At 44.1% G+C, this 19,541-nt stretch overlaps 1 long non-coding RNA gene across 2 annotated transcripts; it reads left to right on the forward strand.

Moving 5' to 3' along the window:
* The first annotated feature begins 2,814 nt into the window (after positions 1-2,814).
* Positions 2,815-8,023, forward strand: LOC142007415 (uncharacterized). Of its 2 annotated transcripts, none has more exons than XR_012643928.1 (3): positions 2,815-2,881; positions 4,011-4,119; positions 5,958-8,023. It is a non-coding gene; the product is annotated as an uncharacterized LOC142007415 (long non-coding RNA). The 2 variants fall into 2 exon arrangements; XR_012643927.1 differs by lacking the exon at positions 2,815-2,881 and adding an exon at positions 2,920-3,068.
* Positions 8,024-19,541: the final 11,518 nt, after the last annotated feature.

Below are 19,541 nucleotides of genomic sequence, written 5' to 3' on the forward strand. Positions count from 1 at the left end.
TAAACTGGGAAGCAGGAGGTTTTGTATCCCTTTTAAAGCCCTTCATATTTTCATATTAATAAGAGTAATACATAATGACAAATGTCCAATCCTACTTCAAATTACCTTAAATTGTTTCTCACAGTACATTGCTGCAGCTATGAGTTCCACAGTCTGATTACATCCTGTGTGAAAAGTATCTTCAATGACCAATCTGGAATTTACCACTTTTCAGTTTCTTGATTTAGGAGATAGGGACACAAAAAAAGGTCCCCGTTGAACTATCCCCAGTTCTGTATATTTTTACCATATCGCTTTTAATTAATCTTCTTTCTAAGGCAAATAATTCCAATCTTTTCAATCTCTCTTCATATGGAAGTCTTTCCACGCCTGTAATCATTCTTGTCATTCATCTCTGAACACCCTCTAATTTTGCAATATCCTTTTTGAGATGGAATAAGCAGTACCACACGCTATGTTCCAGATGAGGAAGATCATGAAGTTATGTAAGGGCATCAACATTCAGAAATGTAGGGCTGTTACACCCCATGCTATGGGAAAACAAAGTATTCTTGTTTTTTTGAACCTACTGGGACAGGAATTCCATAACCACCCTTGGTAACTCGTTACAATGCTTAACTATCTTGATACTGTAGTTGTTTTCAGAACATCCAACATAAATCGCCCTTCCTCCAAACTAAGACAATTACTTGCCCTACCCTCGGTGGACGATAGTATTTTCTGCATTATTCTCTATACCATTCTTTATGCAAACTAATCTGTTAATTTTTTACTGCAAAGGCTGAGCTTATAACCTAATTTAAGACATAAATTCTGAGGAAGCAAAAGGAGAAAAAAGATAAAACACACAAACAAGGTGATCAGGATGATAGCTGATACATATATTAGTTCCATATCTTTTCAAAACGTGATTGTTGTATTTATGTTAGAAAGACTTGGATTCTGGCACCTCTATTCGTCCACTTTGTACCATAACAGGGCAGTTGGGAATTCTCTTGGTGTAGGGAATCTCCATATAGTGTAATGACAATGTAAGAGTACTCTTAGGTGAATTGGTGGGGAACGAGTGACTGGCATACAGTAGGCCCCTAAGGAACCATTCTAACTAGTACAGTTCGAGTACTCTTTGTCATGCCAGGGGCCATGTTGGCATCCAGTCAGATCAGAATCAAGATTGATGAAAGACAGCTTATGGTGATTTTCACCATATACCTCTATAGCCTGCACCAGGTGGAGCTTTGCCAAACTCTAGGCTCTGACGGTTGGTTTTTAGAGGGATCATTTGAAGCTGAAGTGGGAAAGAGGATGATAAAGTTGGTGTGTAAAATGTAGCTTAAAGGGAAGCTGCAACAGACACAGAAAGGACAACAGCAGCATTATTGGCTGTGGTGATAGAATAGAGGCAAATGTTGTATTTAGGGCACAGAGATCAATTCCCAGCACCACCATAAGCTTTCTGTGAGACATCAGACATGTCAGTGAGTTGCTCAGCACCTCAATGGCACCTCTATTAAGAAAGATAGACTCTGACTGCCCAAGCTCTTAAGGATGCACATCCTGATGGAGAAGCGGGTGTGTACTGAACAACTGTATATGGTGGGGATGGTGACTGAAAAGGTTGTTATGCATTGCTTTAAAAATGAACAATCAAAATGTTGAGAATAAACAGAGGGCTGAATTTTCAGGTGTATCCAGCTCTGGTTATCTACAGTTTCCTACCATTTGTACTTTTCCTACACATCATAGAACTGCAACAGATGTCATCATGTCCATTTCCCTGCCCTCTTAGCAGGACCAAGCACCATCCCTTGTCTTCAATTCTATTTGCCACAGATCACTAAACAGCCCTCTCTAGGACTGAAAGCACAACCCTAGGTTTAACAAGCTGATGCTCAAACCACTGAACTACAGCTACACAGAATAGATGGTTCTATAGTAACAGAGAGATAGCTGTCCTAGTCTATATACAATCAAAACAAAAAAGAAGTCCAGTAGCACTTTAAAGACTAACAAAATAATTTATTAGGTGATGAGCTGTCTGTTCTGGTATGGCTATGATCTAAAGAAGTGGGTCTGTCCGACGAAAGCTCGTCACCTAATACATTATTTTGTTAGTCTTTAAAGTGCTACTGGACTGCTTTTTTGTTTTAATAGATGGTTCTGTGTTTAAAACTGCTGCCAGCTACATGGCGAGCCGCGAGCTGGTGCCCAGCAGGAATTCTTGTACTCTGGGAGCTTGCATTGTAAATTACACAAGTCTAAAATTGCCTCAGAGGACTCCTCCCAGGTCCCCCTTCCCCCAAGCCACCTAGGTACAGGACAGCAGCTCTGTTGCCAGGCGGAAACAGCCCAGGCTGGAAGGCTGTACTGGGGGACATTCACCCGCCGCCAGCTCCCTTCCACCCAGGCTCGCCACAAGGTCTGCATGTTGTTCATCGATCGGGTGTCCTTCAGAGGTTGGAGGAGTCTCTCCTGCCTCCCCGCCCCCTTCTCCCGCAGGAAAGGCAAGAGGAGGCGGAGGCAGAGTGGGCCCAGCGCGAGCTGATTGTGCTCCCGCTCCGACCTCCAGCAGCCTGGGCCGCCTTTGAAGCTCCCCAGCCCTCGACTCGAAGCGAGATCGATTACAGAAGAACAACGGGGACAAAGGCTCCGCCGCTCCACGTGCAGCCGCGTTCCCACGATCGGGGCCGCCGCCTCGCTCCCATTGAGAAAAACACAGCACAAACGCTGCCCCACCCCCATGGCTTTGCGGGGGGAGGGGGCGGGGAGGCGAGGAAACGAAGCGCAGGGTTGTTGGCGGGGGCGGGGTGTGGCCTGATCTTGGCAACGACACCGGCTCGGCCAAACGCGGGCCCGGGGAAAGTGCAAACAATCAGCGCACGTGAGTGGCACTGCTACCAGGCGCCGCCTCTGCCTCGTCCTGCGGCGCGCGTCCAGTCCCAGGGGCGTGGAACGCCGCCCCCAACCCCCGGCGGTAGCGCTGCGAGGGCTGGAGCACGGCCCGGCCCAATCATTGACCTGCGCGGCCGGACGGCGGCGAGAGGTCCGCGCAGGAAGAGCGGGTGTCGGTGTGTAACCCTGCAGCCGGGCCCGCCGCCCCGCGAGAAGCGCCCCGCGCCTGAGGGGCTGAAGGCGGGCGCCCCCCCGAGGCAGCCCTACGCCCCTCCTGCTCCCAGCACTGGGGCAGCGCCCGGACCCCAAACGCTGCTGGGGGCGCGGCTACAGGGGCAGCCACGAGCCGGCAGCGCCTGGGGAGGCCTGTGCGCGCTCGGCCCCCCGCCGCCGCCCGGCCCGGCTGTCTCTGGGAGGCGAGGGGCGGCGAGCGCCCCTCCTTACCCCGCCTCCTCGCGGCAGGGACCCGGAGTAGCAGGCTCCCGCCTGTGTCCCCGCTGGGCTCCTCCCCGCCAGACTGGCCGGCGTCAGGGCTGCGAGCCCAGCGGAGCGACGCAAGCGGCCGGCGGGGCCACTAGTGCGCGTGGCGCGCACCCTAGACCACAGCGGGGCCTTGGTGGTGCTGCCCCCACTGCCCGGGAAGCGGGAGAGCCACCCGGGAGAGAGGGGAGCAGGGAGGAGCCCGGCGCTGAGGGACGGAAGGGGAGCTGGGGTTCATCCAGAGGTGCAGCATCCGCAGTGCCGCGCGCTGCCCGGGGGAAGCACACGTGTGCAGGCCCCACGTGAAGCTGCCCTGGCCCCAGCTGAACTTGATGGGCTCTTTGGGCGGTAGCTGAGGCTAAAGACTGGAAGTAAATAATCTCAGGGGGTAGCGCACTTCGTCTGTAGCTTCCCAAATAGCAGGAAGTCTTGTGGCACCTGAAAGCCCAAGGCATTTGTTTGTTAGCTCATGAGCTCTCCTGGGCAGCATTCGGGAATCTGAAGTGGGTTCTACCCATCAAACTCTCATTGCTCAGTAAATACATGTGTTAGTCTTTGAGGTGCTACAGGGCTGCCTGTTTAATATACTGTAAGTGTTTTGTGGTCGAGTACTTGCTCATCTGTACCCTGGGCAATAGGTATGTTTGAAAAGGAAAAGTGCTGCTAGACGTATTAGCAAACACTGGACCCCTGAAAGAGGCATTCAAGCGGTAATGAAGTCATTGAACCAACATCTGCCAACTCCAGGTATATGCTGCCAGTTTCTGAGAGTATTGCCAATTTAAAAGTTGCTTTAAAATATTTCTTGAGCATGTTGCCAAAGATGATAAAGTTACGTATCTAAAAAAAGTCCATTAGTAGTCATTAACAGTACTACAAGGGTCCCATAAAACCTTAGGTTAGGTCTACTCTCTAGACTCCAGTCAAAGGCTGAAATGCTGAGCCTATGCTACCATTCACTTCAGCGGGCAGCTTTGCAATGGTCTTAAAATTAAGCATGTGCTTAAATACTTTATTGCATCCTGGCCAATAAGTTCGGTACCTTCCAGGAGGGAATGCACAATGTTAAGCAGACCAAAAAGGAGAGGAATGTTTTTTCCTCTGGATTGCTCACAATTCTAGCCATCTGAGATGTTACAGGCAATAATATTTGAGAAACAAAATTCAGACAGAACAGTTTTTAAGATGACTATGTTCCTGTGAACTGGGTGCTGAAACAAAAACAACAACAAAAAAGGAACAGCGTGACCGATCTCTCCATAGTTGAATAGTAACAGGGAGAATGCTCCATAGTTGATATTTCCTTAAAGCACCATCTCGGAAGTTAGAAGATTACATGCAAAATTTGGCTTTTTTTAATTAAGCTTCTAGCCCTTGTGGTGAGAAAAGCCTGAAAATGTGATCTGAGAGAACTGCCAAAGTCAAATAAAAATCATCCACATTTCAAACCTTAATTTTACAAATCTCATTATTTTAACTTACTCGTGATTTGAGAGGCTTTTGAATACTTGTGACTGATAGGACTGGTTTATGTAGATATTGGGGGGCAATAGCAACTGCTGGGGAGGAACACAAGGGGAGCACTGGCCACATGACTCCCCCCATGTGACTCCTCCCTGTTCCACCCTTAGCCTAAGAAGGGTTGTCCTTAAGAGGATGAGAGTCCCAGGACAACATGCTACCCCAGGCTCCTCTTCCAGCCCCAACCATATTCTGCCCCCCCACTCCATTCCTTCCTCAAAGCCCCTGGCCCCTCCACAGCATTTGGAGAATGTGACCCTTTATACCACCCCGCATCACTCCTGTTTGGGGCAAATGATTGTGGTCTTTTTGTTTATTCCTATTTTATTCTGTTTAGGGAGCTTAATCTATGCATTTATACTAAAATACCAAATATACCATCTTTGTAAAGTGAGAGTAATCTCTGATTCACAGTGTATTGTAATGATTAACGTTTTTAACTTGTGCTATCAAGTACATCGTTATTGCTATCCAGATCACACTGACGTTAAATCTGTGCTATTGCAGGATCTTAGCTTTAAAGCCATAGTTCATATTCTGTAAATCAGTGGAGCTCTGAGAATTTACCCCAAGTCTTGTAAATATATTGTTTTTACTTGCGTAATATGCAGGAGGTTTCCAGGGCACTGCTAAGAGAACCTAACCTGGGTGAATTGCTCAAAACCAGGCCACTTACAGCCCAGACTGGGGTTCCCTCTTCTAGGAGACAAACAAAGGTAGCCACAAAAATCACCTTTGCTTCCTACCTAGCCAGTAAGGGGTTACACCAGCAATTACCATGGACTCTCCAGCAGCTTTTTGCCCAAACCAGTATCCCTCCTAACTCAGGTGAGAGGTTATGCAAACCAAATTCACCAAATCCACACAGATTCTTCCAGCCCCCAAAGGGACCAGCCACATTCCCAGGTCAATATAATACTTAGATCTTATCCAAAACAGCATACTGTGCCAATCCTTTAGAATCTAAATTTTAAAAGTTTATTAAGAAAGAAAGGAAAGATAGAGTGAGAGAGGAAACTTATTGAAGTTGTCTAATAACATACATCACTCATCTCTTGATGCAGGATGGAGCTGATGATAAAAACCGCTGTCTTAAAAGTCTCTGAAAATACATCCTCTGAGGGACGGATCCATAGTCCATACTGGCTTAGTTCATAGCAGAGATGTTCTTGCAAACTGCTCCCAAGATGGAGGTGAAGAACAGTGATCTGAGGTTTAAAGGACAAGATGGACACTGCCTGGGGTTCTCTTAATAGACTAGCCATGTGGAGGCAAGTTCTCTGCTCCTGGTCACATAGGCAATGGCAAATCACCTGATCAGGTCACCTCTCCGTGCTTCTTTGGGGCATTCTGCTATTGACAGTTTTCCAGATGACACGTCTCAGCTAAATTTCTGAGTTGTGGATTGAAGTCTGAGTCTCTGTTTAGCCCTCCTTCCTCGCTGGGTGGAGACCTCACCTTCCAGTGTTATCCTTATCACTAAAATATTTCTAATACCAGTAGAAAGCCACTCATAAATTTACAAACATGATACAGACATATATGCAGCATAAACAGATTCAGTGAATCACTAGCTTTCGTTAGACACCTCACTTGGCAACATGGCACAAGATTTGGTTACAGAAATGGTTCTTATATCTAATTTAAAAATCCAGTGATGTGACAACTTGTTGCTAATAAGAGCTTAGTTTATTAAAAGTGAAAGTCTGTTAAAAATCTAATTTGTTACTAATTATGCTCCTTATTTACTAATTAAATTTTTTCTCAGCCTGCAATGAAAAATCAATTGTCAGTTTCAGTTTTGTTTATATTCAGCTTCTCTCAGGTTTCTAAGATGCAGTGTTTGGATTTCAGACACTGAAAGGGAATATTTATTTGTTTAAAACAACTGTTTTCACTGACTTTTTAAAATGAGGAAAGACTTCTATTTGTATTAGGCTTTGTAAAAGCTTTTGGGGGGTTTCTTTTGAAATTGTGAATGTTAAGTCTTAATTAATTTGACATTTTCTCATTAAATATTAGTAGAAATAATGGTCAGTGGTTCCAGAATATACATTTAAATTTACCATAAAAATGTAGTCCCTACTTCAAATAAATGTACGTATGTTTGTGACATTGGCCACTCTCAGGCTACTGGACTACATTGCCCTTTGGTTTGATCAGTATGTCCATCCTTACAGTGACACGTGCATATAAACAGAGCTGTACAGTCACGTAGTGTAAATACGTGTTTGGAAAGCATAGAAGATCTGTGTCAAAAATCAATCACAAATATTTGTTGGTGTATTGTTTTGGGCTAAGACTCTGATTTTCCCCACAGTGATTTAATTGTAGGTAAAATATAGTTCATGTGTAGTACTTGTTACTTAAAAAAGAATAAAATTGAAAAGTCAAACATTTTAAAAGTTAGAAATTGCTAGAAGTAATTGCCAGTTCAACCTTAATTTGCACCACTTGTGCATATGCATTATTATGCAGTCTTTAACTGTTTGACTGTATGTCCCCTGCCTGCAACATAGTCCTTAGTCTGTTTTTACTCAGTGTTCTTTTTTATCCTCATCATTCCATGTGGCCCACTGCATTAACTGCACACTCTTCCAAACTTGCCTGGCATGAATAATTTAGTGAAATTATTAGGCTCTGTTGCAGCTGTAAACCTTTAGCTTTTCTGCAAATCAGAGCTCAAGTGTCTCAAATCGGATATCTAAAAATGAGAAGTACTGTACACAGACAGCCTTAATTCTTAGGACTTTCTAACTTTTGAGTGTTGACTTTGAACCTTAGTTTTCCTTCAGTGTAGTCTTTTTGGACGTAATGTGAATTGAGCTTGGGCTTTCAACATTTAAGGGGAACAAAATTCCTCTTGTTTAGTTCACTACACCTGATTAAAGTTTTATGTATCATTAGAAGCAGTTAGTGGCTTTCTATTCCCTTATTGCTGAAAGCAAAACAGAAGCTTTTACTACAATAATATTTCATCATAGGAGGCTTAGTCCTGGCTTCCATTTAAGTTAACAAGAAATGTTCAGCTGCCCTGGGAGGGCCTAGGATCAGTCAACCAAGCCACATATTATAGCAGTTGCATCTGATTTCCTTTATGTAATCAGGATAAACAAGTTGGGTTGTTTTTTTTTTTCACTGATTGATCTATCACAAGTACAATGAACTGTAACTTCATCCCCTCCTGCTTCAAAAAACTCTGCTGGCTCTCCATTCATTTCAGAGTAGGGTGCAAAACTGCCCTCCAAGAACTTGCTTCAGAATGCAATAAAGACCTTGTTTTCCTCCTTCACTCTCAGCTCCCTTTGCACATTTGCCCCCTTCCTTCTGGGCAACTATTGGTATAAGAGCCTTCTTCTCTGTAGCTTTTGGTATCTGAAACAGCCTTCCCACTTGTCTCTTCTTTGCGCAGGGTGTGGGGCAGCTACAAGGGCAGAAAAATGGGGCAGAAACAGAGGCCATGTGTAAAACCCAATGCAGTAGGATTCAATGAGGTCAGCCTACCAAACCTATAAAGAAGAGGTCATGGAGAAAGCACCGCCTTCACTCCCTGACTCACCTCACCAAGCCACCCAGCTTGTCTGGTTGGGGGGCACAAAGTAAAAATCTGGGGGAGCATGTGACCTTGCATAACTTCCCATGTTCAACCTCAGTGTGAAAACCAACCAAAAATGGTAGGGGATGCAAACACATTTGCTCTGCCAGGATGTTGAAATACCTAGTTAGGCTCTGTCTTCACTTACCTGGTTTTCAAGAACCTAAAAAATTATCTCCTTTTTTCCTTATTTGTAAGTGCTACTTTGCTTTATTGTGGAACACTAAGGCTACTTCTACACTAGGACACTATGTCGAAGTAGCCTATTTTGAAGTAACAACATTGAAATAGGCTACTTTGACGCATGTCGTCCATGCATCCTCCAGGGCTGCTGCCGTTGATGTTCAACATTGAAGTAGCAACGGGGAACATCAAAAGGAGCCACCCTGGAAAGAAATGTGGAGCGGCCACACACACAAGCACTCCCCATCGAAATAAGGGGCCAGGAAAGCCTGCAGATGGGGTTGCAAGCTGGACTAGCCCTTCCAGGGCAATGGCAAGCTGCTCCTTTAAAGGGCCCCTGCCAGACACACTTGTCCTGCACAGCATGAGGTCTGAAGAGTGTTAGCCACACTATCGCAGACAGACGCACAGCAGCCATGGACCCCCAGCAGCAGCAGCAAAACCTGGACGCCTTCCAGATAGTCACCCAGGGAGTAAGCGCCCTGCTAGGTGCTGCACAGTAGGCTGCCCAGCAGCTCCTGGCAGGGGGGCCCTCCCTGGAGGCAGATGGGGACGCCCTTGACCACCAGGCTACCCTGTTCGTCCCCCGCCGGATGCTCTGCTGCCTCTGGAGCTATCCCACCAGCTCTGAGTGGTGGGAGCAGCTGGTCATGGGGGAGTGGGACAGCGACATGTGGCTGCGGAACTTCCACATGAGCCAGCAGACCGTCCTGGAGCTCTGCCAGTGGCTCACCCGTGCACTGAAGCACCAGGACACGTGGATGTGGCGTGCCCTCCCAGTCAAGAAGAGGATCGCAATAGCTGTCTGGAAGCTGACCACTCCAGACCGCACCGCTCCATGGGACACTAGTTTGGAGTGGCAAAAGCCACAGTCGGGGCCGTCGTCATGGAGGTAAGGAGGCCTGGGCGTGCACCCACTGGGGGGGCAGGGGGCCATAGAGGGGGGCCTGGGTGTGGGGGGCGGGGGGCCACAGAGGGGAGGCTGGGTGTGGGGCCTGGGAGAGAGGGGTGCTGGAGAGGGAGGGGCCCGGGTGTGGGGTTGAGGAGAGAAGGTGCCCAGGGAGGGAGGGGGTGGGAGGAGGGCCCGGGGGGAGGGGCCTGGGGCACCCTGCACACTCTCATGGGTGCTCATGTCCCTTCCCAACAGGTAGTCCATGCGCTCAGTGCCATGCTGCTCCAGAGGATTGTCCAAGTCGGGGACCTGGATGCAGCCGTTGCCGGATTTGCTGCCATGGGGTCCCCGAACTGCTTTGGGACCCTTGATGGGACCCACATCCCCATGCATGCCCCAGACCACAGTAGGGGAAGATACATCAACCGGAGGGGCTCCACTCCATGTTCCTGCAGGCCATGATGGACAGTTGGGGCTGCTTCCAGGATGTCTACAGGGGCTGGCCCGGCTGTACACACAATGCCCTCGTCTTCCGGAACTCGGGCCTGTGCCGCTGGCTGGAGGTGGGAACCTACATCCCCCAGAGGGATCTCCCTCTGGGGGACACCACCGTGCCCCTCTGCCTCGTGGTGGATGCGGCCTACCCCCTCCAGCCCTGGCTCATGCGCCCATACACCGGCCACCTCACTGCCAGCCAGGAGCGCTACAATGCCAGACTGAACCACTCCCGCCAGGTGGTGGAGAGGACTTTCAGCTGCCTGAAGGGCCGGTGGTGGTGCCTCCTTGCCCACCTGGACGTCAGCCTCCAGAACATCTCCCAGGTTGTAGGCATGTACTACACACTCCACATCATTGTTGAGAGCAAGGGGGAGGCCTTCATCCAGGGTTGGGCTGTCAATACCGGCATGGGCTTCCCCCAGCCGCCCACCGCACCCAGTCACCAGGCCCACCACAAGGGAGTACGTGTCTGCAAGACCCCGTGGGCCCATTTTGATCAGGGAGACCCCTGAGCACCTCCCTGGCCTTCCCCGGAGGGCCTTCCGCACACTGCCCCCACTGCCTGCACACCACCCCAACCGTCTGCACACCATCCCCCCAACAAGCACACATCTCAGGTTCTTTGGAAAATAAAACTGTGGATTATTGAATACTGCTAAAACGTCTTCTGTGCACAACAAAAACTGGAACCAATATACAAAGGTGGACAAATATATACAAGGGGGACAACTGTATACAAATGGGGGGCCAGTGGATGGCTCAGTCATTGGCCCGTCAATCTGGGGTGGGGGTAGAGGGGCGAGACCCCTGGCAGGTATGGGTCGCGCCCCCGCCATCCATGGTCCCCAGCGAAGCTGGCTAGGGGCTGGGAGGACTGGCAGATAAGGCCAGGATTCCTCCACCAGTTGGTCTTCAGCCCCAGTGGGCTCCAGTCCTGGGGGGCTGGCAGGCGGGGCAGCAGGTAGCACAGTAGGCAGCACAGCAGGCAGGACATGCGAGGCAGGTGGGGCGGCAGGCGAGGCAGGTGGGGCGGCGGGGGGGCATCAGGTGGAGCACTGGGGAGAGAGGTAGTGTAGACAGCCTCTGTGACTCATCTGTAAAATGGAATTAATAACCCTGTATCTTTCAGCAAGGTTGGGATGATTAACATGTGTAACATAGTTTGAGAGTCTCAGATGATAAGTCCAAAATCTTATAACAAACTAATGATCTTCAGGATTTTAGACTGGATATTTGGGAGTACAGAAGTAGCATGTTGTTACATTCCTAACCGCTATTTGGATTTCCACTTTCATACATTAAATATCATGAGAAATTTTTATAATTCAGTTTCTCTGTAAATCGTCCCGCACACCCTACTGAGATATTGTATACCAAGTTTGATCTAGAAGTGAATTTTTACAGTGGAATTATAAAACCCCAGTTATGATGGAACTCTGACCAGCGTTCTAATTTTTTCCATCCATTCCATCTGTAATAAGTTTTGTTATGTGCACCAAAACGTGCAGATATGTGCAACCAGTAGAAACATGCTGCTGGCTATGGGAGGTGTGGGCGCTCTGCCAATCAGCTGGGTGTTACTTGAATCTCTTCTAGGTGGCCTGCCATCTTCTCAATTTACAGGCAATTCTGAACTATATTGTCATCTACATACCCATAACTCATTGGGGCTGGTGTGTATTGGTTTTCCCCTGGGGTCCAGAATTCCCTAGTGTCCAGAATAGCCACTGTGATTGTCATTTCACCCATTACAGTGTCACACTGTTTGCAGTCAAAAATTCCTGGCTAGCTATGCAATCAGGAGCAGATCAACCATAGCCACAAAGCTACAATTTATAGTAATACTCGTAAGAATCTTCCAGTCCTATATCTTGGAGCGTAGACCATTAATGAGCATTCCCCAGTGTCCCCTGACTTAGTCAATCTCTTCCAGTTCTGACCATGTGTAACTTGTCTTTTTAGTGTCCGCCTTCAGGTCTGTATGTCCCGTGTTTCTTGGCCACCTTCTTTTCCTTTTTCCTTCTGGGTTCCAATTTAAGGCTTGTCTTGTGGTGTTCGTAGTTGGTTCTCTAAGGGTATGTCCAATCCATCGCCATCTTCTCTTCCTGATTTCTTCTTCAACAGGACATTGGTGAGGCAGTTGCCACAGGTCTTGGTTGTTGATAGTGTATGACCAGTGGATCTGGAGAATTTTATGGAGACAGTTATTGATAAACATCTGGATTTTTTAAAGATCATCTTTGTTGTTCTTCAGATTTCTGCTCTATACAGTCGGACTGATTTGACATTGGAGCTGAATAACCTGAATTTAGTCTGAGTTCTGCTCTGGTTAGAATTCCAGGTGTTTTTCATGAGGAGAAAAGCTGTTCTTGCTTTCCCAATCCTCCTCTCAGGTCAGCATCAGTGCCCACCAGTCTTTTTTTGATGATGTTGCCAAGATATGCGAAGACCTCAACTTCTTCCAGTGCCCTGCTGCCAAGTATAACTGGCTCTGTGATGCTGATGTTGATTTTCAAGGTCTTAGTTTTTCACTTGTGGATGTTCAAGCCAATTGTAGCTGAGATGTCAGCAGGGTCTGATGCCTTCTCTTGCATGGTAGGTAGTGATACAGATACACTCCCTCCCAGGTGTCCTCTTTTTTATATGGTAACCCTAAATTTTACTATGACATAAGGTTTTGCGAGTTGCAAATCATTTAATCGGATGCATGAAGGGAAAGAAAAAGGAACAGATCTTACTTTTATTTCACACTTCACGCATCAGCTGAAGTGAGCTGGCATTCAGGAAAGCTTATGCCATGATAAAGTTGTTAGTCTTTAAGATGCTACTGGATTTCCAGTTGTTTTTGGTGAAAGAGACTAACGCAGCTGCGACTTCTGAAACCTAGAAAGACCAGTTAACCAAAACCTAGAAAGACCAGTTAAGCAGACCTCCAGGCATAACAGCAGCTTCACGTTGTGGAGCCAAGCTGAGAAGCTTTCCGTGAATTTGCTGCCTGCCTCTGAGCTCAAACATTCCAGCAATTCAACCTGTTCCCTAAATCCACATGAGAGATTTGGGAAAGTCCATCTGGGGAATTATGGTGGCTGAGGGGCAGGGGAACAAGGAGATCTACAGGAGCAGAGATTGTGTTGTTACCTGCGATCACTTTCCCCCTGTGAACTAAAGGCAACCCAGCAAGCCCTGATTGCTGGTGGCGGCCCCAGCTGTTTTCAAACTCTTGATTTCCTGCAGGGGAGCTGGAGGAAGTTGGGGTGTGGCCTGAGAGCAGTTGGCAGGAAGGAGGCAATCAAGCTGGTGCCCACCCACATACAAGAGGCTGATTAGAGAAGAGAAGCCACTAGGGAAAGAGAGACGCAGTAGCCTACGAAACCAGTCCTATGGGATGTTGGGGTTTGGGCGTGGGGTGGAAGAGGAAATCTTGGTGCTAAACTTGGAGGAACAAATTATCTAGCTACAAAATGGCCAGAACTCACTAGCTTTACAAATCTCTCTGTCCAATCCATTCCCATACCCCCAACAAGAAAGAAACACATATGAAACATGTTAGACCTTCTACAAACATTATTTGTTTTATTGTCTCAGGGGGTAGCCCTGTTAATCTGTGGCGTCACAAAAAACAAGCAGTCCTGTAGCACCTTGAAGACTAACAAATTTAATTACTAAGTAATAATAATATTAGGTGAGAGAAGTGGGTCTTACCCCATGAAAGCTCATTACCTAATAAATAAATTTATTAATCTTCAAGGTGCTACAGGACTGCTTGTTTTTTATGTGACTTGAGACATTGCCTGCTTTTGTTAAAGCATATTTCATTCACCATGCACTTTGGGCTAGATTGGATTTAAAAGACAGAAGAAGAAGAAAAGAAACACACTGACATAAATAATTATTTATGTTTGAAAATGGCCACTAGTTTTAGAAATCATCTTTCAGATTAAGAGAGCACTGAGGGACTTACCCTTGCTCATGACTTAATAAATTTGTTAGTCTTTAAGTTACTACAGGACTGTTTGTTATTTGTTATACAAGGCCATCCCAAAGCAGGCAGGAAATTTATTACAAGGTGTATTTGGAGTTATTTTAAGTATAACGCTAACCATAATTTCATTATTTCTAAAATTCAGAAATAAAATACACAAAGAGTGCAAGTTACCAATTAAATCAACTCTCTGAAGGGCAAAGGAAATGAATTCTCACAACAAACAGAAAAATAACTGGCATTCAGTTCACAGTTTTATTACAGGAACACAAATTTTGGCCAAAAGCGATATTTTGATGCTGATTGTTTTATTAGTAATTCATGTCTCTGGATGTTTTCTTTGAATTGGGCTGACATTCAAGTAATCAGTATTGCCAAGTAAATAATAAATGAAATGGTATGAACTAATTGTCTCCTTCATTTAAATGAACCTTTAGTTGTTCATTAGTGGAACTATTGATAAAATCTTTACATTTAAAAGAAACTCCAATAACAGTCATTTTTAGCTGCAGATTAAATAATATCAACACAGAATGATAGTTGTTTCCATCAATTTACTTTGAGATTTAAAACGTTATCTTACTGATTTTTAATCTCCCTGCAAATTAAAACAATTACGCAATACACAATGCATGTATGCAAAATGCATTTTTATTATTATTATTATTATTTATTATTATTTAAGGACATATTTCAACTGTACCAGTAATGCAAAGGTGATAAGGTTATCATTTAAAAAAAAAGTGTTCTCCATAGGGAATCAAATTTTACATACTTTTAAAAAACGAAAACCCCATATATGATCTTCACCTTCGGTTTGGTTTGATTTGGTTTGGTTTGTGGGGATGGCAGATTCACCCACTAGCCTTTTTATTTTTTAATAGAGCCCTATAAATATTTTTCATACCTAAAGTGAAATGGATAACATTGACTATTTTCATGTTCTGCAAAATGATCAAATAGATTCACTATTCATCTGTTACAATTTCACAGTGAGTTTAAAAAAAAAACCTGTAAAAAGCTGCTTTCACCAGCTTATGGTTTGCAAACTGCCTGTTGTTCCGAGACCACTCTTTGAAAAGCAGACGCATTCTGCTGGCATCACTGTGTACCTCATGCCACAAGGCAGAAGGGATGTCCCGGCAGAGAGGCTTTTCCTAACATCTGGCACCATGTGAACAGGACAAATGTTGGGAAAGCCTCTCCTGACAGAACTGTTGGCAAAAGATACACAAATTGCAGTGTGCTATTTGCGTATCTTTTGCCAACAGTTCCCTGCAGTCTAGACCCAGCCACACACCCACATCCACACTTTTACATAGACACACACCTAACTTTAAACAGAGATCAGGCAGTATAAAGTTTGAAATGGGGTTTTAGTTACAATATCGAATCACTTCAGTTACAATATATTGACAGTTGAAAATTACTTACAATACATGTATATATAATTTAACAAAACAGTTACAATAGCGGATTCTTCAAAGACAATGTTAAAAGGTTATTAACAAATTCACTGCACAAATGATTAATTGTGCTTCATTTTGAAAATTCCATTAATAAAAAAAATGGTCCACAATTCATGAGGCTACATTATATTGGTGGACATAATTCATTAAAAGGACAATTTCATTCTGCAGCCCTACAGCAAGTATTTGTGGTGTGTGCTGAATGAACTATATCAGCACTTTGATGGGATGCAGAGGGAGTATGCGGCTCTTACAGTCAATGTTGTGTGCAAGCAACACATATCTCACTTCATGTGCCCTTGCTTTACGTGCATGTCACTTTAGTAATATCGGTAGGACACAAACTACACAGACAGGAACCAGTAGAATCTGGCAACCCTGTGAGTAAGCAACAGGAAACAAAGTGTCTTGTGGGCCACATGTAGATCCCACGTGGGCTGCAAGTTGCCCACCACTGGCCTACACAGAGGGTTAAGTTCAATATAACTACATTGCTGAGGTGTGTGGATTTGTCACACCCCTGAGCGATATAGTTACATAGACATAAGCGTGCAATGTAGACCAGGCCTGAGGGACCACATCTATAGCAAGACCATAGGCCATGTTTTAAACTGCTACCTAACAAGTTCTAACTGACACCGTTTTAAACAAATCTTCGTATCTCTTACAAAGGGCAAGAAAAAGACTGCAAACATGTTGAATAGTAACAGAGAGATAGCCGTGTTAGTTTGTATTCTGAAAACAAACCAGCAGTCCTGTAGCACTTGAAAGACTAACAAAATAATTTATTAGGTTATGAGCTTTCATGGGACAGACCTACTTCTTCAGATCTGTAGCCTTACCAGAACAGACTCTATTATATATAAAGCACAGAGGTCCAAAAATGGTTATCAAGATTGACAAATTTGAAAAATTATCGAGGTTGGCAAATTAGGTGGAAGAGCAGAGAGAGCAGGGTGTGGGGTGGGGAAGTGTTAGGTCAAGCATCAAGGTATGTGGAAGAGTCATAATGGGTCAGGTAATTGCTGTCCCTGTTCAAACCATGTTAATGTGTGGAATTTGAATATGAATGTTAGTTCCGAACATTCTCTCTGTATTGTTGTTAAAGTCTCTTTTCTCCAGAGCACAAACTCTCAGGTCTTTAACAGAATGGAAAAGTGTATGCATTCTGCTGACATTCCTGTACACCTCATGCCACAAGGCAGAAGGGACGTCCCGGCATGCTACATGACTGCTTTTTTGTTTTGAAAACATGTTGGATTGTCATGGTCAATGGTGTCTTCACACCAATTAACTGGATCGTGTCCAGGTAATGCAGTTAAAAATGTGACCTATTTTCTTAGGCCAAGGATGGCTGAAGAAACTTATTGGTACCTATAACATCAGCTGCCAGTTTTACAGTTGCTGTTTATTTGGATGATAATTATATATGTGTATTACAGTAACTAATTTAGAAAAAAAAGTAGCTGCAGTAGCACAGCTGAGCCTGGAAGCAGAGCCTCAGGCCAGCAACGGATATTGACTTCCCCTGGACCGGTAAAGTACCTGCTTTGGTCTGGGACTACTCAGGTCCAGAGGGAGCCAGACTGGGGGGTGCAATCTGCGTTAGGATTCGTATCTGAATGTTTTAATTATCCTTTTTGTCCTAATTTTTCTACAAATGAGTTTGGTTTTGAATGGGCACAGAAATGGTTTGCAATCAGTACTTTACAAAAATGTTTTCCTTTTGACTATCTGGGAAGAAGATTCCAATATGCTGGTTAATCTTTAGGGCCCTGCCATAAACAATGTAGACCACTTCAAAAACTGTATATTCACTCTACAAAGGAGAATGAATATTATTACTTGCGTTATACAGGTGGGGAAACTGAGGTACAAGCCAGGGGCATGACTTGCTCAAGTGCACCCAACAAAGCTGTGCCAGAGTCATAGTTTTGGGTCATATTCAATAAGTTCTCTATGTTTCAGAGAGCTGTAGTTCCTGTGTGATCTTTCATAAATCATAACTTATTTGGGCCCCAAAATAGTGGGGATACCTATCGCAGAGGGTGATAAAACATAAAAACATAAATGCATTCATGTTTGTAAAGCACATGGAAATCCGTGCATAGAAAGTGCTATGTAAGCATAAAACATGGTTTTAAAAGTGAGTAATGTTCTATTGCATCTCTCCAATTGTTTGCTATGGTTCCCCCCACCCATAAAAAATTGTTGCTTTAGGTGCTTTTACTCTGAGCAACACATTCTCAGCAAAATGAGACTTTCTCTTCAACTTCCACAAAACCAGAAACAATGCTTTTAGTTTCTTATATATTCATTTACCTATGAAGTGCATTGTTCATTTAATTTTTGTAATTTTGTAGTTTAATTTGAAGCATTTTATATTGAAAAGATTCTCAGACTTTTGCTAAGCATCCTAGCACAATCCTGCCAAGCTTGCAAAATACATTTCCGGTTGGAGTAAAAATAGAATTCAGTGCAAAACTCAGCCTTTTGATCTAATTTTAAGTTCTTAAAGACTGATAGCCTTCCACAAACCTCTGATTGTTTTCCTTTGATGTTGAATAGCAAAACAAATACATAAATAAATATTTCATTCTCTAAATTGTGAAAAGTAGAAAGGTCAAGACATTTTACTGGGCAACCTTTTTATTAGTATTCTGAATGTATTATCCAGCACAGCTAAATCTGTTGTTAAATGTTTGACATTATTGGAGCCCTAATCTGTAGAAGGTTAGATAACAAATAGACAAACATCAACCTTCAAAATTACCATAGATACAAAAATTAAGATATTGGTATGAGAAGGAAATCTACTTTAATAATGTACTAATGTTTCTAGTTACTGGCGTATCAGCTTTGCTTAAATTAACTCTGACTGAAATATTCTCTCTAACCTTTTCCTCAATTAACTTTTCATTCATTCACAGATTCCTTGGGTCGCACCCTGAAATGAGACCCTTCATTCTTCAAAGCGTCTGGGTGACCTGTAACAGAGAGATAGCCATGTTAGTCTATATACTATCAAAACAAAAAGGCAGTCCTATAGCACTTTAAAGACTAACAAAATAATTTATTAGGTGGTGAGCTTTCGTGGGTGACCTGTACAGTTTTCAGCTAATCAGAGAAATGTGAAAGGCTGAGATTAAATCCCAAGGAATCAGAGCTATTTTAGAATTTACTTGCATGAATAAACATTGCCTCTTATAACATGCAGATCTGCAGATATTTAACGAGCCCCTGGGTTTCCTATTCAGAGATTTCCGCATTTGATTGTCATCATCTACACCAGGAGAAGATTAAATAGTTCTTCATCTAATCAAGAAGTTAACTGGTTTGCTAGTCAAAAGAAACCTTCAGCACATTTGTAAGGATTTGGAAAAACTTCCATGCCCCTATCTATTACGAAAGGAAAAATTCAGTTTAAAGGAATAGGAAATGTGGTTATAAAGATCAAAGCAATCTGGAAATGTTGACCTCTTTGCTTGAAGGGTCACCAGTTTGTGAACTTACTAACTTTTTCAAAAAGAAAAAAACTTCCTAAATGTTTAACATAATAAATATGATTTCACCAGAAGATTTCTAGTGCTTCCACAAAACAAAACAGCAGTAATGTAGCGCTTTAAAGACTAACAAAATAATTTACTACATGATGAGCTTCTCCTGGGTCTGTCTCACAAAAGCTCTTCACCTAATAAATTATTTTGTTAGTCTTTAAAGTGCTACATAACTGTTTTTTTTTTGTTTTGTGAAGACACACAGTAACACATCTACCTCCCTGTAACTAGCACCTCCAATTACTTACAATTGTGTGAAGTCTTTGTAGATGTTTGAAAGGTGAGTGAGATAATATAACGATATAAACAGAAATTGGTCTAATAAAATATACTACCTCATCCACCTTGACACCAGTGTTCTGACGACAGCAATGCTGCAAACAGTTGTTGAAGTTCCTCCAGCATTCCTCATGATGGGGCCTCAGATCTTGGTTGGAGGCTTGTAGTATTACTGTAACACAATAATTAATTA

Source organism: Carettochelys insculpta, chromosome 1 (assembly GCF_033958435.1).
Source record: "Carettochelys insculpta isolate YL-2023 chromosome 1, ASM3395843v1, whole genome shotgun sequence".
Taxonomy (NCBI): domain Eukaryota; kingdom Metazoa; phylum Chordata; order Testudines; family Carettochelyidae; genus Carettochelys; species Carettochelys insculpta.